General features: G+C 35.2%; 1 protein-coding gene across 2 annotated transcripts in view; it reads left to right on the forward strand.

Annotated features, from left to right (window-relative positions):
- The window catches only part of LOC114332250 (vasoactive intestinal polypeptide receptor 2), a 784400-nt gene that overhangs the window by 545108 nt on the left and 213457 nt on the right, over positions 1-25835 (forward strand). For both annotated transcript variants that reach the window (XM_050661170.1, XM_050661171.1), the window contains exon 2: positions 7838-7938. The gene's annotated coding sequence lies outside the window, so the exon portion shown is untranslated. The remainder of the gene's footprint in view (positions 1-7837; positions 7939-25835) is intronic.

The raw sequence follows: 25835 nt of genomic DNA on the forward strand, positions 1-25835 counted from the left end.
TAAGTCACTCACCAACTCCAAATGACCCTTTGTCACCAAACAAACAAAAATACAGAAATACCCCTTAATAATTTTTTGCCCTTTAAGCTTATGAGCCCTTATATGAAATGGACCTTCATAGTCAATGCCACACCGTTCAAAAGATTTAATACTAGGAGTTATGCGACTAGCCGGTAAATTTCCCATTTTTTGTTTAAGATGCAATGGCTTTGCCCGAAAACACGTTATGCACTTACGTAATATACCCCGAACCACGCTCCTACCCGATATAGGCCAATAAGTTAATCTTAAAATATTTAATAACGTCTTCTCACCCGCATGCAAATTCCGATAGTGTTCGTTTTGTATTATGAGTCTAGTTAACTTACGTGATTTCGAAAGTATAATCGGATGCCTTTGGTCGTACGTTACCTCAGCATTCTGTATTCTTTCTCCTACCCTTATTATACCCGAATCATCCAAGAATGGACTTAAACATATTATTTTACTTGAATTTAAAACCCCTTTTGATTTTTGTAACCAGAAACTCCGTTTCTGCGATAATATTATTAGTCGTCTCAAAGCTGTTTCTTTTTCGTCACTTGAGAGAACTTTACTTAAAACCCTTTGTTCCCTTTTTAATTTAGAATTTTTGTAAAAACTAAATATCCAACCTATTACATTTTTTAACCGTTTAAGACAATATTTACCGAATATGTCCTGTACCACAATTGAAGAAAATACCAATTTTGGCTTTCTAATTTCTGGCAGCTCCTCTACCTTAACACCTGATTCTGTTTTAGACCACATTTCTTCGTGCAGTCTTAAAAAATTAGAACCATCCCACCGCCATCTAAAATACTTGAATTGCTCTGGTTCTATCCCTCTTGATAAAACATCCGCTGGATTTATCTCTGACCTAACATGTCCCCAAGAATTTTTATCCGTTAACCGTTGAATATCCCCTACTCTATTCGCTATAAAAGTTTTCCATTGGCACGGTTCTCCCCGTATCCATGCCAATGTTATCGTGGAAGCCGTCCAGAGTCTTATCTTGGTAAACCTAATATTTAAAGATTTAATTACCTCTTTAGTCAGTTTTGCTCCTAAAAGAGCAGCACATAGCTCCAGTCTTTCCAAACACGCAGACTTCAAAGGAGCCACCCTAGATTTTGAACAAACTAAATTTACATTATCCATACCGTTAAAATCCGTTGATTTTTCCCAATAAAATGTTTGATTTATTTTTAATTCTTCCAGAGCCGTCATTTTATCCTTGAACCTGCTCCAGGACGAGTCTAGTTCCTGAGGTAATGATTCATCCCATCCCAATTTCATCTGCCATAATGCTTGTACTATTAATTTTTCCCTTATCATCACTGGACTACCTAGGTCCAGTGGATCGAATACTTGAGCTACGACCGATAGAAAGCCTCTCTTGTACACCTCATCTTTTCTTGTAGCAATCGTGATTCTAAAATGCAAAACATATTCCTTTGAATTCCATAATAATCCAAGTGTTTTATTAATCCCATCTTCCGCTAGATAATGTTCTACATCCCCTGCTGAATTAGACTCATCCTTAAGAACCCCTGGATGATTTGACTTCCATTTTCTTAATGGAAGACATCCTAAATCCAAAATACTACTTATTTCCCCTTTTAACCTTCTAGCTTCTTCGACCGTGTTTGTACCCGTTATTATATCATCCATATAAAAGTCACGAAGTGTAATTTCACTTGCCCTTTGATATTTATCCTTATTTTCCCCAGCTAACTGTAATAAGCATCGAACCGCTAAATAACTAGATGAAGCTAACCCGTAGGTGACCATGTTCAACCTATAAACTCCTACTTCGGTTTTCGTTGAAAATCTCCATAGAATTCCCTGAAATTCCCCGTTTGGATCATAAATCAAAATTTGCCGGTACATCTTAGCTATATCAGCAACAATTACTATAACATGTTCCCTAAACCGTAACAAAATATTAAATAAATTATCCTGTAATTTATTACCCGTCATTAAAGTATCATTTAGCGAGATTCCCGAATCGTTAACCGCAGAACCGTCAAAAACAACCCTACATTTCTTAGTGATAGAAGAATCCTTGAACGCCCCGTGGTGACAAAGATAATGAGCCGCATGTGAGACTTGATTCTCATTCTCAATCTTGAACATGTACCCTAACTGGATATATTCCTTCATAAAATCATTATATTGCTGCTTCATGACGGCGTTCCTTTCTAATTTCCCTTCCAAATGACTAAATCTTTTTAACGCCGTGTCATAAGATTGGCCCAACTTATCCACATTATCCTTAAATAGATATTTCACAATAAACCTGCCTTCCCAGTTTCTTTCCCTAGAATTTTCAAATAATTCCTCACATCTTCGTTCTTCCGTTGTATGAGGTGTAGCTTCCTCACATTCATCCAAGCTCCAAAACCGTTCTAATTGTGCTTCAATATTTTTATTTTCCGTAAAATTGCAACTTTGTTTTTTGTGCTGGTCATTAACCCCTGGTATTAGCCCCGATACCATCAAACCCAATTTGGTTTTTTGAATAAAAGGTCCCTCTTTATTCACCTTGAACCGCCCTATACAAAGTAAGTACCAAAATACAGTTGCTCCAAGTAGCAAACCTATTTTATTTGTTTTCCAAAACTCAGTATCTGCTAGAGTAATATTTTCCGAAATTTTAAAAGTATTTACTAAATCCATGCTGCGTGACGGTAGAACGTCAGAAATTTTATCAATGGCTAAGAAACAACCATCCATTTGAAAACTATTACATTTAGACCACACCGTTAAGTTAACCGAATCCCTTATGTTCGTGCAATTGTACTCTATCCCTTTTACCGGTATATTTACTTTAAAGGACTTTAGTCCTGTCTTTTCCCATAATTCTTTAGTCATAAAGTTTGATTTTGAAGCACCGTCTAATAATGCTTTACAGTCACTTAATTTTCCCGATTTTTCCATTATTTGTAACTGTTCCGTAGATAATAAAATCTCCCTTGAATCCGTATTTTCCGATATCCTCACCGATTTGTAACTGTGAACAATATCCTGTTCACAAGTCCGCGTACCTTCTGTATTCCCTTGAGCCTTCGAATTTTCATTATAATTATTTCCCGAATTATCCGCTTTGTTAACAGTGCTTTCCCTATTATTGTTATTACCCGAATTAATCCGATTTGCCGTATTATTTGCCGTGTTGTTATTATTAAACTGATTTCCCGTATTATGTGCCGTTTTAGCAGTGTCTTCCCTATCATTATTATTACCCGAGTTAATCCAATTTACCGTATTATTTGCCGTATTATTATTATTAACCCGGGTTCCCGTATCCACATTTCCCGTAACCGCATTTCCTGCAGTCGTATGTTCCGTAACCTCATTTTCCGTAACCGTATTTTCCGTAACCGTATTTTCCGTAACCGTATTTCCCGTAAACCGTATTTCGTAACCTGTTCCCGAAAAAACAGGCACCGTATTATTATCCGTTTGTGGTGTCCCGCGACTAGTCACATTTGTATTTACCGAATCCGAAATATTTCTACCGAAATTCCCTGAAATATGTAACAGAACATTATGTTTCCGACCACAAGCACTGCAACCTGGCATAGTACAGCCTTCTACCCTATGATTCCGCCTTTCCGTTTGAGCCCGATTATCCGTATTTTTTACCACTGCTCCTCTTTCCGTTGGAGCCCGATTATCCGTATTTTTTACTAATGCTCCTCTTTCCGGTGGAGCCCGATTTTCCGTGTTTTTGCTAATACCCGCATTTTTAGAACCATCGTATGAATTTTGTAATTTACCCTCAGCCAACGCAATAATCCTAATATACTCATCTTCGAAACTAACCCTTTCATCTAATTGTTTCCCTGAACTGTCTAACATTTCAATTTTTGACTGAATGTCTGCAAATTTATCACAATTTTCTTCACATTTCGATTTGCGAAGACGTAATTCTATGAATTGCAATTGATTGTCCCTTATATTATCTATAAATGTTTCAAACCGGCTTAATTGACCTTTAATTACACCCCTTCTAGCAACTAAATCTGTTAGATCACCCATTATAAACCAAAAATAATTTATTAAAACCAATAATTATTAAATAATTAACCAAATGTATTATCAAAATTAAATTCTCCAATTATAAACCCGGAAATAAAATTAAAATCAAAATTTACTACCTATGACAAATGAATAACATGCAATAAACACAGACCAAATTATGCTGTTTTTTATCGAATGAAATTAGGAAAATATAAATAGGATATTGGCTCACTCACTGTTAATTTTATTATCGTCGTATACCATGCCGCTGTTAGCTGAAACCTGATCCGCTTATTCCAACTGCCGTCTTTATGATCTTTGTTTTCCGTCCGTTGAACTTGTAAAGCAAAACACTTAACCGTCTTGAGTCCCACTTGTTGACTTCACCCAATTTTGAACGAAAACTATTCACTTATTACGTCACCGTCACCACGTTGACGATGTATGTCTTAGTGTAATCAATCTTCTAATTAAAAACTTAACTGCTCCCTTGACCAATTTACATCGGCACCGGCACTATAGTGAAACTTGATCCGTCTCGAATGGACCAATGTTAGGATGCCCACGTGCAACCTTGTGTTCCCAATGAATAAAACTGCTGACTAAGTGGACTGTATATATTTTTATTACTAAGACATGTGTGAACTCTTTGAAGACAACAAACAGACTAACTAAAAAATGAATATGTCGCTAATAAGCCATATATGCACGCAGGCAGGGCCGTCTCAGGACATTTCAATAAATATTGCAGCGAACAGAATTTGTTCCACATTGTTCCACAAACTGTTGATCTCTTAGTAGTTTTCTTATTTGTGGTCCAACAAATACCCCTTCTTTCAGATTCGCGTCACTAAATTTAGAAAAAATTTGTTTAAGGTGTTTAAACGCATGTCCTTCTTTATTTAATGCTTTAACGAAATTTTTAATCAATCCCAGTTTAATATGTAACGGAGGTAACAGAACGTTTTGGGAATCAACGAGAGGTATATTCTTAATGTTAGCTTGACCTGGAATATATTGATCTCTTGCGAGACCGTTCTGTAACTTGGTAATGGCTCTGTGTTGCTCTACTGTCCCAAAGACAAAGAAAACAGCAAAATTTTGTAAATCCTCCCTGAAGACCTAGTAATAATCCGATGACTTTTAGGTCACCAGATATTTGCCACTTGTATGTAGCATAGCTTATTGCATTTAGGATAAGCGACATACTCTCGTGTGCTTCTTTCATGTCAACTGCATGTGTAAGAGGAATAGATGGTCTTCTGTTGCCATTATGGAGCAGAACTGCTTTTAGACTTGATTTAGAAGAATCTATAAACAAACGCCATTCTTCTGGGTTATGTGCAAATCATAATTTTTCCATAACCCCATTTGGATTAACACAAACACACATTTTATCCTGCATAGTGAAAAACGAGGATAACTCCTGGTTACGGTTCCTAAATGTTGTAACTTTGGTTCCACTGGCTAGTAAATTCCATTGTTTCAATCTAGAACCTAAGAGTTCAGCATGTTCTTTGGACAAGTGAAGATCTCGAACTAAATCATTTAATTCAGCTTGTTGGATGAAATGAGGTTCTTTTTCGTCGCTTTCGGGTAAATAGGAATCGCCCCCTTCTGATGCATCATCTGGTTCACTTCTATCGTCATAGATTTCTAAATCTTCCTCCCAATTTGCCGGGGTTCTGGAACTGGTAAATTTTCTCTATGCACAACCGGTTTTATTGCTGACGTAATATCTGGATATTCAATTTTATATTTGCTCTTCCTTGAAAATCCAGACACTTTTGTCATGCAGAAGTAAGAGTCGTTGAAATGACTTGTTGGTTGTTCCCGCCACATCATCGGAACTGCAAACGGCATAGAAAAGCGTTTGCCATTTAACCAATTACTTAGATTTGCAGGAAAATATGTGAGGAGCCCAGTCCCGATCTTGATCGCCAATAACACATCCAAAATACTTATGGTAAGCTACTTTTGTCTTCTTATTAATTATCCTTTTCTGCGATTTAGGAGTAAACTGACCACATATGTAACAAAAACTATCCGCGGGGTTAACACAACCACGTTTCTGGACTTTGGACATTTTTCACTTTGGATACTTTCACTTTTCGATATAACACCACTATGCGCACTAAACCAATACTGAGGGGGTGATTTACCAACGAGCTGCTTTTATAGCCATTCTATACTTTTAGCATTTTCTGGAAAACCCAAAGGTCAACAAACCACGTGAAATTCTCGTACATGAAGGCTCATATAAAAATAGATGCGGCTCAGAGGAATAAAGACATTTGGAAATAGGTTTAAATGGGTAGGTTTGCCGATTAAGGATTGCCTTTGGTTTATTTTTTATTTAATATGTTATTCGTAGACATTACATATCCCAGTGTTGCCAAATTATGCACAGTTTTTAGAAAAAACGTGAATTTGATAATGACTGTTTTAAAAAAAATTTATCAAAATACTGATCTTTTTTTAATCATAACTCAAAAATTTTACGTGTTAGGAAGTTTTTACCATCATATTCCTGTTCAGAGAGCAAAAATTAACCAAAAATAGCATGTGGCATTCCAGTCGCATTTTGAGTGTAAACTAGTGTAATTAATCTCTTACTTGATGTACACTGTCCCGTCCATTTCTGAGAGCAAGAAGTCTATAAAGCAAGGCGCTCACCAACGTGGCAACCAAATGGCGTGGCAATAGCGTCGAAGTGGTGTTGTGACCCAGTGGCAGGTAGAATTGCTAAACATATTTATACAGATTTAGCACTACAGGTTTATACAGATCTACCTGCCACTGGGTAACCACACCACTTCGACACCATTGCCACGCCATTTTGGTGTTACGTTGGTGAGCCCTTAAGATAGGACAAATCACGGCCTTGTAATATTGTAGGACGTCCAGACCCTCCACAACGTACGATGCCGATAAGTCACATCATTGAATTCATCATCATCATCATCATTTGGTTCTACAACTCTATGTGAGTCTTGGCCGCGTTTACTATTTCCCTCCATTGTTATCGGTCCTGAGCAGCTATTTTCCATTGCTGTGCTCCTTTCAAGGAACTTACCTTTTTCCATCGGGCCTTTCCCATAATGTGGCGTTCAGAAGTTTTTCGTCACTTGATCTTAGCACGTGACCCGCCCATCGTATTCTGTTTGCTTTAATGTAGCGTACTATGTTTTCATCTCCATATTGTCATATAAATATTGGATAACATTGTCATATATTGTCATATTGTCATCATTGGATTACCTCCTCCAAACTCTTCACACCGTTGATGGACTAGCCTCAACTCTTCCGGTAAGCCAAAACAGGCCTCTTTCATGTCTACAATCCTTTTTTAAGTCGCTTAAATGACGAAAAAACAATCGAAAATTACTAAAACTTACAAATAAACTAAGTTAAACACACAGAAATAAACTTATCTTTTTTTCTGAAAAAAACTTCAGTTAAAAAAAAGCGCGATAAAAACTTTATAACATATACATATATTTATAGCATACACATATATGTATATATTTTAAGATAAGACTTACAGTAAAACCTATTTATCTGCAACCGCGAAGAGAAGACACGGTGCGGTGCCCTCAAGTAACCTTGAGAGTTTCAGTTAAATTTGTTCAACTATACAAAAATACTTTTGATCCAACTAAATATCCGTATAGGAAGTGCATGTTTTTGCCATCAGTATCTAACTATAACAAGATTTTATGGTCTTTTTTCCCGTAAATCTCCCTTAACTTATAACCTGCAATTATGTAACGGTGAATCTTGTTTTCAGGATGTAATCGACGATCGCCCGAGACCTATCAGTTTTCAGGCCGCAATTAGAGCTGCCATTCAAAACTAATCCTTATTCCAGAAGAGCCCATCACGAAAAAGGTAAGAGTCTGTTTACGTTATCTATTAAGATGTAAGCTAACATAATCGTAAAGAGAAATGGGTTAAGGGTTCTTTGTTTTTGTGTATAGCTTTATTTTTTCTCTAAGAAGATGTTTATACTAAAGTTCGTTAAATATATTTTGTAAAAGTTTGAATTAATACCAATAAAAAATATTCTACGTAAAGAGAAAACCTATAATAGTGTAACGATTCAAAAAGCTTATAACTTTAATTCACGCGTTTCAATTGTCATTCTGTATAAAAGGTGATATAGGTATAAGGGACAATTTAATATTCGTTTGTTATTCTAAATTATTTTTGTTTGTTTGCTATAAACATTTCAGTTCCATCATAAAACTTCGGTGAAAAACACTGAGTCTCTTCGGTTAAAGTAAACTAGAACCAATCTTTGTTTGTATTTGCCAACTTGAAAGTATGATTAAGATCAGTAAAGATTCTAGCCATTGGCGAGAATGGATCTGAGATTTCGCCCCTCATATCAGCGATTTCCGGTTTAAAGTTTGACTATATACTGGGATTTTCTCTAAGTCTCATAAATTTTCAGTTATCAGTTTATTCTATTAAAACGCAAGTAAAAATTTCGATCTTCAAGTGAAATTATAAGTTTCTTGTATTCTACTATCTTTCGATAGTATGAATAAATAAAATAATAATGCTCCAATTTCCATCACGCTTGTATCACGCCAGTGATACAAATCAAAGACGTATGACGTAGATATATTAATATTATGTGACACATGACAGAAGCTCGAAACAAATGAGAATCGATGAAAAGCCCTATTTATAACAACTGTGTACTAACAAATACTATAGACTGTAATACATACAACTCTTGACATTTCCCATTAATTTTGCAAAAAATAACGCCATCTAGCGGTATGAGTAGGATAACCAGAGCAATCTAACCTTACATTTATAACATTGCTTTATTATTGTTTTTGTATAAGTGTTTGAACTATTTTTATTTTAATTTAATTTAGCAAAATTAGCTCGTTATTCAAAAATTTATAAAATTAAATTTGAATGTTTACGTCAAATTTTACGTTGTCAAAACGTAGTTCAACTCAAGCCGACAAAGGCGCTAGTGGCAACGTGCTTCCAGATTCCTGTGGGAGTTGGATGTATTACAGTCAATAGTATTTGGTACTAATTTGTACTTACATAAATAAATTACAATAAAATTTTGGTTTTGAACAGTTTTATTCATGAAATAATCGCAGCAAATTGCACTTGATCTCTAAAATTATTATCGAATTGTTGCCCTTGTGACACTTTGACATAATTTCACTCCCCTTCGGGTCGTGAAATTAAAAATGGTAAAGTGTTACTCGGGAAAAATTCGATAATTTTAGAGCTCTTGTGCAATTACTACTGATAATTTTTGATAATTTCCCGACGTCAAGTATTACGTCAGATGCCCTCCGTTGCTACGAAAAAATGAACATTTCGGGACATTAATGGCAATTCATGTTTTACCACTTCTCACAGAGAACAACAAGAAACAGGTTTAGCAAATATTCAGGTAAAGATATCAATAAAATATTAGTTAAAATGATTTAAAGACAGTTTTATTCATCAAATAATCTCAGCGAATTATACTCGATCTCTTAAATTATTATTTACTTCTTGCCCCTCGTAACACTTTGACATAATTTCACTCCCCTTCCTGTTGTGAAATTAAACCTGTCAAAGTGTCACTCGGGAAACAAATCGATAATTTTAGAGCTCTCGTGCAATTCTACGCAATTCTAATAAATTTTGATAAGATTAATTTTTCATTTTTATTATATTTTATTTATGGATATTGTACAAAAAGCTTGTACATATGTGAGATTGTAAAATACAATCTCTAGTTTTGATTGTGGACTGTAATAAGTGTAGGATTGAATTCAGTTCAGGTTAAAGTGGAAGTATAAAGTACAAGGTCTTATACAGACAAAATTAATATGTACCTATATAAAGTCTTACCAAACTGTGAACGTTGTAGATCATTAGAGCCGTGGTCACACACGAATTGATTGTTCTCGTACCACGATTTGCGAAATCAGGTATGGCGTCACTCCCGAATTACTGTTCGTCACGTAACGTAACACGTATTATTGCTCTTTCGTTTCAGCCCAAAAGGAAGGCTGGACCGTCCAGAGTGAAGATATGAGCGGTACCGACTTTTCCGTGGAACCGCTGATGAGAGAGAGCTCACCCTTTGACGGGTGTAAGAGTAGAGAGAAATTGCACCCTCGTTGTGAGTGGTACTTGTTGACCGTCGAACGGCTGATGCTAGAGAGAGTAGCAGAGAGATTGCACCCTCACGTGTTGCAAGAGGTACGAGAGATAAGCTCACCCTACGGCGGGTGTCGGAGAAGAGAGAGAGATTTCTTCTGTCCCGAATCCAAAATTGTCTGTCTGTAGGGGGTAAGGGTAAAATTGGGAGGAGATGAAATGGTACTATTGAACTGGGCTGGCTTGAGATTTATTTAAATTAAGGGTTGTAATAAGAAATTTAATGCAGTAAAAAATATAAGAATTTTTTGTTGCATGTGAAAATTGAACAGATTTTGTAGTAAAAGTGGCGTCCTTCTTTTCAAATTATTTTTAACTTGTTTTCTTCGTTTTATTTATCCAATATTTCTGGTTTAGCTCTAGTAGCTATAATCTTAAAAAGTTGACGGCGTTTACCCTGCTAGGGGTTGCAATTATTTTAATTAATTAGAAAGATTTATCTTTGTCTCTCTAGAAAAACGTAGAAATCAGGCATCAATATTGTTTCTACATAAGTTAATAAACGGTGGGATAGACTGTGCAGTGTTACTAAATCAATTAGATTTTTTTGTTCCGAGGCTTGCATCAAGACAAAATGAGACGTTTCTGTGCAAAAGAGCTCAAACATATCTAATGTTAAAAGCGCCGATTAATATGATGTGTGCTAATGCAAACAAACTTTCATCTGTTTGTGACATTTTTTGTTGTAGTGTCTCGGAATTGAAAAACAAATGCAATACTTATTTGTAATTTCTAATCAGTTACCACACATAAGCATATAAATTTTCTGTTTTATTATATCTGTAATATTTACCCATATTTTATTCTTTTTCTTTTTGTTTTATTGTTCTACTTTAAGTTGCGCAACCTTAGATTTTAAGTTCTATTATTTATATTAAGCATGCAGTGCTGTTATAATTTCTTATTCTTTGTATTCCTCTGTAAATGGGAAACTGTTGGGGAGTAAAGGCTATTATTATTATTTATTTATTATTATCTTAACTTTTTTAATTTTTCTCCTTTTTTATTATAGTTTATGTGCTAGTATCTAAAAATGATCATCATCACATCTCTTTCGATCTTGAGCAACGTAGCCTCGGTTTCAAAATAGTGTGCTACAACCCACATAACAATGATGTTCGTATCATGTTCTAAGCATATCCTACCAACATTCGTCGAAGTATATCTTTTTAGTATATGCGTAGTACAAGCATACCATGTATGAAAAAAAAAGTATGTTTAACAGTAAATGGTTTGATTTCAATTAGTTACCACTATAAACATTCTGGATTAACCGATAATAGTATACAAAGCCCGGTTTCAGGTAAAATTTATTTCAGGCTTTATTATGGGAGTACCGTCTAGTCAGTGTTAATTGCAAAAGACCAACTCTGTCTACCTCGGTGGCTTATCGCTCCGGGTGGGTCTTAACAATGGGCCAGGTCAGATAAATTTAATAATATTTACGACCGCACTAATTGAACTCAACCATTTACCGTTGAACAAACCATACCATTAAAAACATTCTAAATTTCATGTTCTTTGCATGTGCTTCAAAGAATATTCTTGCACCGAATATACTGAGCACATTCGTGTACGTAGTATCTCGGAATGTTCGTAAAAGTATATTCTTAGAATATACCTTAATCGAATATTCTTAAGACCGCGTCCCACCATCAAATAATTTGATCAAACAGTTTAAGCAAACTCCGGAATTACGTCAAAGTGACGTCACAATTGCAGTTTTTTTGAAATTCTAAAATTCTGTGCTCTCACTATCAGTCTAGTTTGATCAAATTTTTTGTATTGAGTTGTCTAACTTGTTTGTACTTTATTTAAAATTAAAATTTTTCATTATTATCCACAATGAACACTCAGGATGTGATGTCACTAACTGTCACTTTCAGTTTGCTCAAACCAGTTTGATCAAATTATTTGATGGTGGGACGCGGCCTTTAGTATATGCGTAAATATATTCAAAAGTATATGCTTAACACATACTTGTATATACTTTTAAAATATCTTAAAAAGAATATACTGTATGTACCTATAGGAAGAAGAATAATGTTACCTATAGGTTATCAACTTCATTAAGAATAATTAATAAAGTTTAGGTATTTTGGTAGGTACTACTGAACTATCTAATTCATTTTTTTAACCCGTTTTAATTGTATGGTAAAAAAGTTTAAAACTTAATTCTATTGAAGAAAAATGAGAAAATCTCGTTTCGTTTTCAACTGAAATGAATATAATATACCATGAGTATTTTTAGGTATAATTTTATTTTAACTACATTACATTCAGGTAAAGGTCCACAACCAAACAACGTGAAACGGGAATCCGGAAACGGCCATTCATTGTCATTCTGACCCTTGCATTTTGCATTGTATATTATACCTGCACAGCGGAAGGGGGTAAGTAACAAATAACAAGGGCAAAATATGAAAATAGTTTCCAGTGTCCAGTATAGTTAGTTAGGCTAGGCATTTATTGTGTCTACGCTGTTAGGACGAACCGAAGACGAAGTATTTCTAGCTACAAGGATTAAAACATTTTTAAGAAAATACATAAATAACTTTTTTATTTTGTTTGCCGGCACGCCGGCAGCTTGAAGATAATAAATTCATATTGGTACTTCAATATTTCCTAAATACCTAGTAAGTATAAGTATGTATATAGATACCTATAAATTTTAGTAATTTACATACATATTATATATATTTGACTATTATATAATATATATAAGCAGCATTTTTATTTTGATGTGCACATAATAACTAAATATATTACTTATATTTTATATATATACAGTCGGAAAAATGAAAGAATACCCATGAACGAACATATAAAACACGCTGTATTTTCCTGTCACCGTGTCACAAAGAAAATTGTCCAGTGCAAGTACATGTAACAATAATTATTACATGCACTTGCGCTGGCCAATTTTTTGTGTGACACGGTTACAGGAAAATACAGTGTGTTTTATATGTTCGTTCATGGGTATTCTTTCATTTTTCCTACTGTACCTACTTACCCATATAATATTTATTATACATAGGTACCTATATTTTATATTTTATACTTACTTTTTACGTAATATTGTAGAATGTAATAACTACATTCTCATATGCAATTAGAATATGTAAATATAATATATTAGTAGAACCTAGGATGAAATTGGGTGATGTTGAAAACATACTTCTGAGAAATATATAGCACATCCTTGGAATATTCTTCCCATATACTAAAAATATGTGCGATAGTACATTCTAAGTATATAAATAGAAGGTATATAGCACTTCCTTGGAATATTCTTCCCATATACTAAAAATATGTGCGATAGTACATTCTAAGTATATAACTAGAAGGTATATAGCACTTCCTTGGAATATTCTTCCCATATACTAAATATATACTAAATATGTGCGATAGTACATTCTAAGTATATAACTAGAAGGTATATAGCACTTCCTTGGAATATTCTTCCCATATACTACAAATATGTGCGATAGTACATTCTAAATATATAAATAGAAGGTTTATAGCACCTCCTTAGAACCTTCTAAAAAGTATGTTCTTGGTAAATACTAAAAAGAAGTGCGGTAGTACATTCTAAGCATATACATAGAACGTTTAAGTACTGTAATGTAGAATATACTTAGTATCTTCTCTGCACATTCGCAATTGTAATTACGCATATTCTCAGTATATACTTTTTCTGAAAATTATGTTCTATGAATCTACTAAGAACATGAAATTGTTATGTGGGAATAGGAAAGAATGTAAACAAAATAACAGCTACGAGCCTTTTATATAGATGAATTGTCTGTAATTCGTTTTATAAAACGAGTCTATTATTATATTTCAAACAACAAAACAAATAGCCGTGTCTATTTTAGTGTCATCTAACATACATGGCGCAGTCTTTAGTTGAGCTAATAGGTAAGTATGTTTTAGGCCGACTATTAGAGAGAACAGAAAGAAAATTTACGCTTTCTTGTGCATAATATGTTGATTTTATTCCTTTATCAATAAATTCCTGTATTATTTCCTACATGTCAAAATTTTGGAGTCGCCGTAACCCTTCTTTAGAATAAAAATATAAATTATATCTACTATGTCTGCTTTTATTTTATCTGCAATTTCACTCCCCACTTCCCCACATGCCTTTTTACCTACTTTATATTGTGACTTTATACCTTTTGAGGTCTTTTCAACATTCTGTTTTGTCTAGAAATGTTCATTTCGAATTTCATTATGCTAAAAAGAGTCACTTACGCTCTGAAACTCATGTTATTACAAGATCCGGAGCTTTCTTTCTGTTTTAATGAAATTTCCCCTCTTTTAGTTTTTTCTAAATGTATTTACGCATTCCGATTCGAAACAGTATCTTTGCATTTTGCCGACATTGTCTACCTAACGTCTGTAAACTTATAAAAAACATGTCGCAAAGTTTCAGTCTCGGAAACTTGTGTGAATAATGTAAAAAGATATTTTTCGATATTTTGTACTTTTTTTATCTTTTTTTTTTGTCTATATATATTATATATTTATTCGCTAATGTAAATCATTTTTACTGTGAATGATAAACTTTATTTTTTATCTGGTCTCACAGAGATATTCCTAACATGGAAAAATACTGCATGGAACTGATGGAAAAATACAGGAATAAAGAGACCAACGCTCATATGGTATTCATTGATCTTGAGAAAGCATATGATAGAGTTCCTCGAGAGATTCTGTGGTGGGCACTCAATAAGAAAGGAGTCCCTGGCGAATATGTAAAGATTGTGAGAGATATGTATGAGGGAGTAACGACTAGTGTTAGGACAGGTGCGGGAGAGACTGATAAATTTTAGGTGAAAGTAGGATTGCACCAAGGCTCGGTGCTTAGTTCTTATTTATTTTCATTAGTTTTGCAAGGTAACATTCCATGTTGCTTAATGTATGCTGATGATGTCGTGTTGTAGCAGATGGATTTCTACTACAATGTTTTATAAAAAAATATCCATTAATTTTAATCCTATCCCAAGAAAAATATTTATTTTTCTAATATATTTTGCGAGTTTATATATCTTTAAAATTTCCTAAGCCGCTCCTGTTCGCATTGTAAAGGTTAGGAAATTTCCTGTTTACTTGTATCAACATTTATTGTTCTGGAAGGATTCGTTAGGTCCCAGTATTTTTCCCTCAAGTTTTGAGCGCTAAAAACCCTATGATATTATTGGTCAGAATTTTGAAAGATCGTTGAGTTCTCTCCGCCGATTGATCAAATGTCAAACCGAACGAATGATCGGCTTGAAGCGTACGAGAATTTTCGGAAGGTTAGGTACGCGGTACATATGCCACTGAAAATAAAATAGTTCCAAAAACATGTCTGAAGAGTAAACATCTTTTTGTGTGGAACTCAACTAACAGACTCACAAAGAAACGCACTTTGCCGGCTTTTAAAATGGTTTTCTTCTTATAGTAGAACTGATGGATTTTTAACTTGTCAAGGAATATAATAACAATAGTTTCACTGCATTTTACATGGATATATTATTGTGAAATAGTTTTATTGTTATGCAGTTTGATTTGCCGGTAAAAAAGAAGCGCGTGGTTTCCTGGTTCCTGTCCTTTATGTAGCTGTTGCTATTTTTTTGATGATGTTTTGGATTTGTACATGTTCCAGTAAGAATTCCCGTAAGTTCCTGTTTCCAGTTTTATAATGATTTGAATGTCTTCCCTCCCCCCAATCTCGAATGGAAAATTTTGAAGTTCCAAGTGTTGTGACATGGATTTTTGTTTTGAGGTATGGATAATGTTTATTTTAAATAAATTCAAAAGTGGATATTAATTTGGTAAAGGTTTTACATATTTAAATAATTTGTTTTCAACATGGAAAGTTTTATGTAAATAAATGACAGTGACTTTTGACAGCCATGTCAAATTTTTGTTTTGGTACACTGCTAAAAATAAGGTTAAAAATTGTAAAATCATGTATTTTGTTATTATTATTCATTTCTGGTTTGAGAATGTGTTTATTCTCAAAATAAAAATAAAAAGGTATAAGGGTTTAAATAAACATTATGAAATGTACACAATTTTTTTTTGTAACCTCTTTAATTTAAAAAAATTATTAACAGATAACTAATACAAGTGAATTAAGTTTTAGAACAGAAGAAAATGATATGGCATAGAAGCCATATGATGATAATTTGTAGCCCAGTATAACCCCAACGAGGAATCTACGATGAATGTCTCCCATTTGGTTTCCAGTAAGTACTCGATATGAGAATTTGAGGATTTTTCGAACGGCGTCCCAATTTGTTTAAATAGTAGGAAAGTCCTCAAGTCTGTGTAAGTATCCTTTGCTTATTTGGTTATGTAGTTAGTCTTCTTTAAACCCTCCTACCCCTCCCAACGAATCTACGACCCGCCACCGCACAAAAAAAATGAGCTGCCGTTCGCATGAAGGTTTGCGTGTCTGTTCCTTCTACTAGCCCCATTTCTACCCCACAGTATCTCTATAGATAGTCTTTCCTTGTCCCCATAGAGCAGACATGTAAAACGCTTCAAATGGCGCCCAATGTGTTAGGCTTAAAACGCTTCAAATGGCCCCGACAACGTGGGGCTGATTCATTTTTCTGCCTCCTTCAGTATCCAGTAGTTGCCTTGTCCAGTTGAACGCTTCAAATGGCCCCGGCAACGTGGGGCCCGTATCTTTTTTTGACCTCCCTCAGACCCCATTTGCATGTTCCCACTACCATATCCCTTTAGCCTCCTTTCGGTCTCATTTGTACTACAACTGTTAGGCAGTGCCCGTCCCTTGGGCAGCCGATCTCGGTTTGTGGTGCAAGTGTTTCCGATAACATGGAAGCTCGACTCGTGTCATGTTTTGTACGCCCATTGTTACAGGTCTAGCTTGTAGACATGTTCAACTAGTAGTTAGCCTATCTACTAGTCCCCAATATCTTTAGCCATCTCCACTTGGTGTTACACTTGTAACGTACACCCTGAAGTTTGACCTGAGTAAATATCGCCCCAGTCTTTCCATGTAGTTTAGCCCAGATTCCTCTTGTCTTGCCCCCAGAAACTGTTTCATGTCTTCTAGTGCCCCCGAAACTGTTTCAGTCTGTTAGTCCCCATGAAAGAGCCCATTTTTGTTATTTTTGTTTACGCATGTTAATAATTTTTCCAAAAGAGGTGTAAGTATGTACACATGGTATTGTGGTGTTGATTTGGTCATGCTGCTGATTGTATAGGCATGTACCATTTCATACATCATAGTGTATTTAACTTGTAACCCCATTTTAGGTAAACCGTAGTATACTGGTATTGTATTTTATGTATCGTACAACAGAATAGTATGTTAAATATTGTAGCGTACTTACTATATTGTATTGATATTGTACCCATGATGAAAGCATTGGTTAAATTTTTTGGAAAATATTGAGGAATTATATAGACAAACAATTGAGTAAAAAATAAAGTAAAAATTTTTTTTGAAAATTTTGGTAAAAAAGTAACGTTAAAAATTTTTTTTGAAGATTTTGCTAAAAGTTACGTTTAAAAAGTTTTGAATATTGAATCCACTTATAGAGTATAACAATATGTTGCATTTTTTTGCATGTATTCTTATAGATCAACAGTTTTTTACAGAATAAACGTTTTTTGTGATTATTGATTTGGTCGTTTGAGTAGATGTGTGATAATAGTTGGTATGGTCCGTGTATGAGCTAATTCGGTATGGTCTGTGTGAGTAAGTCCCGTGATTTTCCAGCGAAGCCTATCTATATTGGGTATATTATTGCCACAGGTTAGTTGGAGAAGTCATCCTTGAAGAAGTAACCCCATGAAGAAGTGAAGAGGGAAACCGTGGCGAGGCCCCTCCACTTGTTCATGAAGAAGTGAAGAGGGAAACTGAGGCGAGGCCCCTCCACTTATTAATGAAGAAGTAGACCCCTTGTTTTTTCAAGCAGCCAGGAGAAAAGCTATCACTTTTTGATTTGAAGATAGCGTACTCTGTCGACACTGTTTTGAAAATAACCCTTGATATATGGATTTGTTCATGTTAGAAGTGAAGAAAAAGTAACCCCATGAAGAAGTGAAGAGGGAAACCGTGGCGAGGCCCCTCCACTTGTTCATAAAGAAGTGAAGAGGGAAACCGTGGCGAGGCCCCTCCACTTGTTAATAAAATGATGTATGTTTTCTTGTATCTGGCATATCACAAGTGTAATACTCGTGATGAGGAAGTGTTGTTCAGTTGTCTGGGAACACTCCCATTAGTAGTCAGAGCAAGAACGGTTTTATTTTGTGTAAGCTCATATAAGAACCAAGTTTCAATATTATTTGTGTTTGTAAGCCCATGTATATGGAGTATGACTAAGAACCAAGTTTCAATATTTATTTGTGTTTGTAAGCCCATGTATATGGAGTATGACTAGAAGTCTTTGAGTCTTTTGTTCCCTGCTTGTTTGTCTATCCCTGTTTAGTCTGGAAATTTTAGAGTCTGTTATCCCGTAATGTCTGTTAGCCCATGTCCCTGATGGAGTTTGATTTTTTTTGGCGAATAGTTCGTTGACCTCTCTTGTGTTTGTTTATTGAAAGTAGGCCAAGAGCAGAAGCTGTGACAAGGCTGGTGAGCTTAGGATCTGGCCGCGTTGAGTACAGGTGAAGCTTGCTTTCGGTGGATAAATGGAAGTGGTCGTTCGTCGGAACTGTCATTCTTTCCAATGTCCCTTAGGTCTTTCCCTTGTGTTTGCTTTCATCCCTGTTTTGAAAAAGTAGTCTAACCCCAGTTTGGAAGAGTGAAGTCTACTCATGTTTTGGAAAAATAAAGTCTACCCATTGTTTTGGAAAAGTAAGATCTACTCATGTTTTGGAAAAGTAAGATCATATCCCCGGTTTTGCAAAAAATAAAGAATATCCCAGTTAGTGATTTGAAAATGAAGAAAGTTGTCTTGTGAACTTTCATGAAAGGCTTTTATGTCCTAAATAGGACTTTTGATTTAAAACGTAATGATGTAGTATTTCCTATGTCATGAGTTACGTTCATTTTTTTGGTCTTGATTAAATAGTTTGATATCCCGTTTGAATCCAGTATACTAGTTTTTTTGGTCTTTTGTATGTTGTCACACGCGTTCCCCCCCCCCCCTTGTTGGTCTTGTTTGAATGAGTTGTTGAGATGTCATTTTTGACATTTTATCTCAACGAGGTATTTAGACTGGATTGTCTAAATCCTCCTTTTGCAGAACCGTTGCCGAATGTCCCGTGAAACTCGCTAGGTGTTTAGAGTTTAAGCAGATGCCTATCTGCTGAGCCAAGAGCTCAGAAAGATTTTTTTAGTTTTTGAAAACCAATCTTGGTTAGGCAACGAGGTGATGAGGCTGTGTCTGCCCTGCTATATGGTATGTATTATATGGTATATATAATATGTATATCACTTGTGTTACTGTCGTGGATGTCAGCGAGGTCCACACAGGGCACAAGATTATTTCTTTCCCAAGACACAGAAACTCCTGTCACCTACAGTTCTCAGTAGAGTCTTTAAACATTTAAGTCTACTCGACTTTAAAGAGTCTGGCGATTGATGGCACGCTAGCCCACTCCCTAACAATGATGTTTTGTTTTTGTTTAATCCCCACTAGCCATTATTTAAATATTTTGGTATTGTTGTCCTGTCACACCCAAGATGTCAATGTTGGATTTTTGTAGTTATCGAAAACTGAATTGGTAATCCAGTTTCCTCTCTTCCGAGGAGGCTATTGTAGCAGATGGATTTCTACTACAATGTTTTATAAAAAAATATCCATTAATTTTAATCCTATCCCAAGAAAAATATTTATTTTTCTAATATATTTTGCGAGTTTATATATCTTTAAAATTTCCTAAGCCGCTCCTGTTCGCATTGTAAAGGTTAGGAAATTTCCTGTTTACTTGTATCAACATTTATTGTTCTGGAAGGATTCGTTAGGTCCCAGTATTTTTCCCTCAAGTTTTGAGCGCTAAAAACCCTATGATATTATTGGTCAGAATTTTGAAAGATCGTTGAGTTCTCTCCGCCGATTGATCAAATGTCAAACCGAACGAATGATCGGCTTGAAGCGTACGAGAATTTTCGGAAGGTTAGGTACGCGGTACATATGCCACTGAAAATAAAATAGTTCCAAAAACATGTCTGAAGAGTAAACATCTTTTTGTGTGGAACTCAACTAACAGACTCACAAAGAAACGCACTTTGCCGGCTTTTAAAATGGTTTTCTTCTTATAGTAGAACTGATGGATTTTTAACTTGTCAAGGAATATAATAACAATAGTTTCACTGCATTTTACATGGATATATTATTGTGAAATAGTTTTATTGTTATGCAGTTTGATTTGCCGGTAAAAAAGAAGCGCGTGGTTTCCTGGTTCCTGTCCTTTATGTAGCTGTTGCTATTTTTTTGATGATGTTTTGGATTTGTACATGTTCCAGTAAGAATTCCCGTAAGTTCCTGTTTCCAGTTTTATAATGATTTGAATGTCTTCCCTCCCCCCAATCTCGAATGGAAAATTTTGAAGTTCCAAGTGTTGTGACATGGATTTTTGTTTTGAGGTATGGATAATGTTTATTTTAAATAAATTCAAAAGTGGATATTAATTTGGTAAAGGTTTTACATATTTAAATAATTTGTTTTCAACATGGAAAGTTTTATGTAAATAAATGACAGTGACTTTTGACAGCCATGTCAAATTTTTGTTTTGGTACACTGCTAAAAATAAGGTTAAAAATTGTAAAATCATGTATTTTGTTATTATTATTCATTTCTGGTTTGAGAATGTGTTTATTCTCAAAATAAAAATAAAAAGGTATAAGGGTTTAAATAAACATTATGAAATGTACACAATTTTTTTTTGTAACCTCTTTAATTTAAAAAAATTATTAACAGATAACTAATACAAGTGAATTAAGTTTTAGAACAGAAGAAAATGATATGGCATAGAAGCCATATGATGATAATTTGTAGCCCAGTATAACCCCAACGAGGAATCTACGATGAATGTCTCCCATTTGGTTTCCAGTAAGTACTCGATATGAGAATTTGAGGATTTTTCGAACGGCGTCCCAATTTGTTTAAATAGTAGGAAAGTCCTCAAGTCTGTGTAAGTCATCATCCAGCCTCAAAAGTCCACTGCTGAACATAGGCCTCCTCCCCTCGTTTCCAACCCCATCTATCCTGCGCCGCCCTCATCCAGTTTTTATTTACCTTTCTTAAGTCGTCAGTCCATCTTGTAGGCGGTCGACCGACGCTTCTCTTGTCTTCTCTTGGCCTCCATTCCAATAACCTCTTCGTCCATCGCCCATCTGTCATTCTGGCTACGTGTCCTGCCCATCTCCACTTCAACCTGGCTATCCTCTCGATGACGTCAGTCACCTTTGTTCTTCTCCTGATTTCTTCGTTTCTGATTTTGTCTCGCAGAGTTATTCCTAACATTGACCGCTCCATTCTTCTCTGCGTGACTCTTAGTTTGGTAGCCGAGGCTTTAGTTAAGGTAAGTGTTTCTGATCCGTACGTCAAGACTGGGAGGACGCACTGATCGAATACCTTTCTCTTTAGACATGTGGGTAACTCACTTTTAAAAGTTTCTCTCAGTTTTCCAAATGCTGCCCACCCAAGACCGATTCTTCTCTTCAGCTCATGAGTCTGGTTATCCCTGCCAATCGTAATTTCATGTCCCAGGTATTTATATCTATCTACGAGTTCTATTTCCTTCCCACCAATACTGATGTTCTGGTTGGGTACCAAATTTGTCATTATTTTTGTTTTTGAGATGTTTATATTTAAACCAACATTTTCTGTAGCTACAACGAGTTCTTGTACCATCTCTCTTGCCATACCTAGATCCTCAGCTACTATGACTATATCATCGGCGAAACGTAAGTTGTTTAGGTATTCTCCATCTATTTTTATTCCCTTTGTCATCCAATCCAAACTCTTGAAAGCATGTTCTAAGACCGTATTAAAAAGTTTAGGTGACATTGGGTCTCCTTGTCTAACCCCCCGTTCTATTTTTATGCGATTACTGTTAGTATGTAAGTTGACAGTGGTTGTTGCCTGTAAGTATATTTTGTGTAATAATTTTGTATACCTATAATCTAGCCTGCATTCTTTAAGCGCCTGTAATATTTTGCTAAGTTCAACTGTATCAAAGGCTTTATGAAAATCGATAAAAACTAGAACTAGGGGTTTATTGTATTCCACTACTTTCTCTATCAGGGTTTTTATACTTTGTAGATGGTCATTTGTTCCGTAATTTTTTCGGAATCCTGCCTGTTCTCTTGGTTGATAAGTCTCTAACTTTCTTTCCATTCTCTTAACTATTATTCGCGTAAATAACTTATATAAATGGCTGAGGAGGCTAATCGGTCTGTAATTCTCTAAATTGGCTTTGTCTCCTGCTTTGTGTAATAGAATCATAGTAGCGTTGTTCCAGTCTGTTGGAATATTGGCGTTGTGAAGGCAGATATTGAAAAGTTGTTTAATTTTTTCAAGTAGTATATTTCCTCCAATTTTTAGTGCTTCTGATACTATTCTATTCTATTCCAGTGGAATAGTATCTGTGTAAGTATCCTTTGCTTATTTGGTTATGTAGTTAGTCTTCTTTAAACCCTCCTACCCCTCCCAACGAATCTACGACCCGCCACCGCACAAAAAAAATGAGCTGCCGTTCGCATGAAGGTTTGCGTGTCTGTTCCTTCTACTAGCCCCATTTCTACCCCACAGTATCTCTATAGATAGTCTTTCCTTGTCCCCATAGAGCAGACATGTAAAACGCTTCAGTGTTAGTAGGAAATAAGGAAAGATACTTAGAACAAAAACTGGAACAGTGGAGACAAGCTCTGGAGGAAAAAGGTTTAAAACTTAGTAGGACAAAAACAGAGTATTTGGAATGTTCATTTAAAGATGAAGTTACTACAAATAAAATGGTATCTTTGGATGGTGAAATGATTGTGAAAAGCAATAGTTTTAAGTACCTAGGATCGGTATTACAGAGTAATGGAGAAATAGATGGAGATGCATGCAGTAGAATTAGGGCTGGATGAATGAAGTGAAAAGAAGCGAGTGGTGTGTTGTGTGACAGAAAAATTCCAATGAAGCTGAAGGGAAAATTCTCTAAAACAGCCATAAGACCGGCTGTGATGTACGGAACTGTATGTTGGGCAGTGAAAAAGAAAGAGGAACAACGAATGCATGTGGCGGAAATGAGAATGCTTAGATGGATGAGTGGAGTTACAAAGAAGGATAAAATTAGAAATGAGTATATTAGGGCAAGTCTATATGTGGCACCAATTGTTGCCAAAATGAGAGAGAATAGATTGAGATGGTTTGGTCATGTTCAACGTCGAGACGTTAATCATCCAAGTGCAGATTCCTGGAAGGAATAGGAGAGGAAGACCAAAGAAGACCTGGGGGAGACGATAAGGCAGGACATGTTGATAAAGGGGATTAACATTGATATGCATTGTGTGGAGAAATGCAATTAGGGAAGCCGACCCCGCATAGGGATAAGGCAAAGAGAATAATGAGAGATATTCCTAACATGGGTCGTTCAATGCATCTCTGTGTGACTTTCAATTTGGTAGGCAATGCTTTTGTTAAAATAAGTGTTTCTCCTTCTACGTCAACTCTGAGAGGACGCATTGCAGTCGCAGAACCATCGCAGTAGACAGCTCACTTTTATGTTTCTCTCAGTTTTCCATATGCTGCTCACCCAAGACTTATTCTTCTCTTCAGTTCATGGGTCTGATTCTCCATGCCAATCATAATTTAATGTCGTAGGTATATTTATCTACGAGTTCTATTTCTTGCCGACCAATACTGATGATCTCGGGTAAGAATTTTGTCATTATTTTTGTTTTCGAGATGTTTATATTTAAACCCACATTTTCTGTAGCCACAAAGAGTTCCTGTACCATCTCTCTTGCCATTCTTAATCCTCAGCTATTATAGCTATATCATCGGCGAAACAAAAGTTGATTAGATATTCTCCATGCATTTTTATTCCCTCTGTCAGCCAATCCAAATTCTTAGAAGTATGTTCCAGCACCGTTTTAAAAAGTTTAGGCGATACTGGGTCTCCTTGTCGAACATTCCGCTCTACTTTATGCGATTACTATAAGTATGGAATTTGACAGTGGTCGTTGCCTGTGTCAGTGTACCTAGTGTCAGTTAATCTAATAAATAGGAAATGTCGGTGGACGTATTTTTCATATATGTAGTTATAATGTATATTTACATTTAACTATACAGGGTGAGTGGGGAGGAATGTGCCAAACTTCAAGACTGTATAATATACGTAAAAATAATCAAAAATAACTCATATGTTGTTATTCGATTTTCATTTGTTTCCGAGATATGGGGTGTTAAAATTTTTCTTACAAACTGAGGATTTATTTATTGCTCTAAAACCGATTGAGATGTGCAAATGAAATTTGATGGGTTTTAATACATAGTTGTTGTGCATGTTTTGACATATAATTAAGAATTTTATATTTACCATTGGCGCGCATACGGATAATAGTCTGTAATTTTTAAAGATAAAAATGGTACGCCACTGAAATATTTCAAATTAAAAATCTTTCTTGAATTCCTCGTTCAATTTTTGACAAAAAATTCTTCCCTTTTTTCATGCAACGCTTCGTTTTCATGCAAAAAATAAAACATCTTAACCCGCCATTACACGCGCTATGAGGAAATCCCTCACCATATTTGTTTATAACCAATGAAATTGTGTAAACTAATACGATAACCTTAAGCACCCAGGAATGCCTTTAGCATGGTTTATGAGAGGGTATGAAAAAGTTATAGAATATTTCAGGCGGCCAGTGTGCTGTATGATAGTTGAAAGAAGCGACATCCCTCTTCAAGTGAGGGAATTCCTCACTGCGCGTGCAATCACAGTGAAATCACGTTTCTATTATCTCAAAGAAACTTTTAGGTTTTTATTTAATATTTAGGTAGGTTTAATTAAAATATTATTGTTTGGATTAGGTTAGGAACAGTGGCACACCGAGGGGGGGGTTGGGGGTTAAAATCCCACCCAGAGCATATAGAAGTATATACAAAAGAAAGTAGGAAAATGTAACTTGTCTTTCACAAATAATATAAAAAACTTTCGGTGCTTAAGCAAACCCCCTCCCCCCCAGAGGAAAATTCTAGGTGCGCAACTGGTTAAGAGCCCATTTTTAAATTTACCTATTCTAATTGGGAAATAGGCCACAATTTAACTTGAAAAATTTATTTTATTGATGTTTCGAATTCCACCTCGGACGTCGTTATCAAAATACAAAATATTAATAGAATTACATAAATGCCACAAAGAAATAGCTTCAGAACAGTTTTTAATTTTAATTTGTATTTTTAGTAAAATAAATTCGCGTAAAGAAGGTTAATTTCTTGAGTGGCTTGCTGAAATTGAAAATTAAGAAAACTTGCTTTTGATCTATATTATTTTTACTTTTGTTTTGTTAAATTAATAAAAAAAATTGGTTTACAAGACTTTCTATAATATGTGAGTACAACCCATTTTATATTTATAGATGTTGACACTCATTCTTCCTCGAAATAAGTCGAATTTATGTAGGTGAGGGC

The sequence above is a fragment of the Diabrotica virgifera genome, chromosome 9, assembly GCF_917563875.1.
Source record: "Diabrotica virgifera virgifera chromosome 9, PGI_DIABVI_V3a".
Lineage (NCBI taxonomy): Eukaryota > Metazoa > Arthropoda > Insecta > Coleoptera > Chrysomelidae > Diabrotica > Diabrotica virgifera.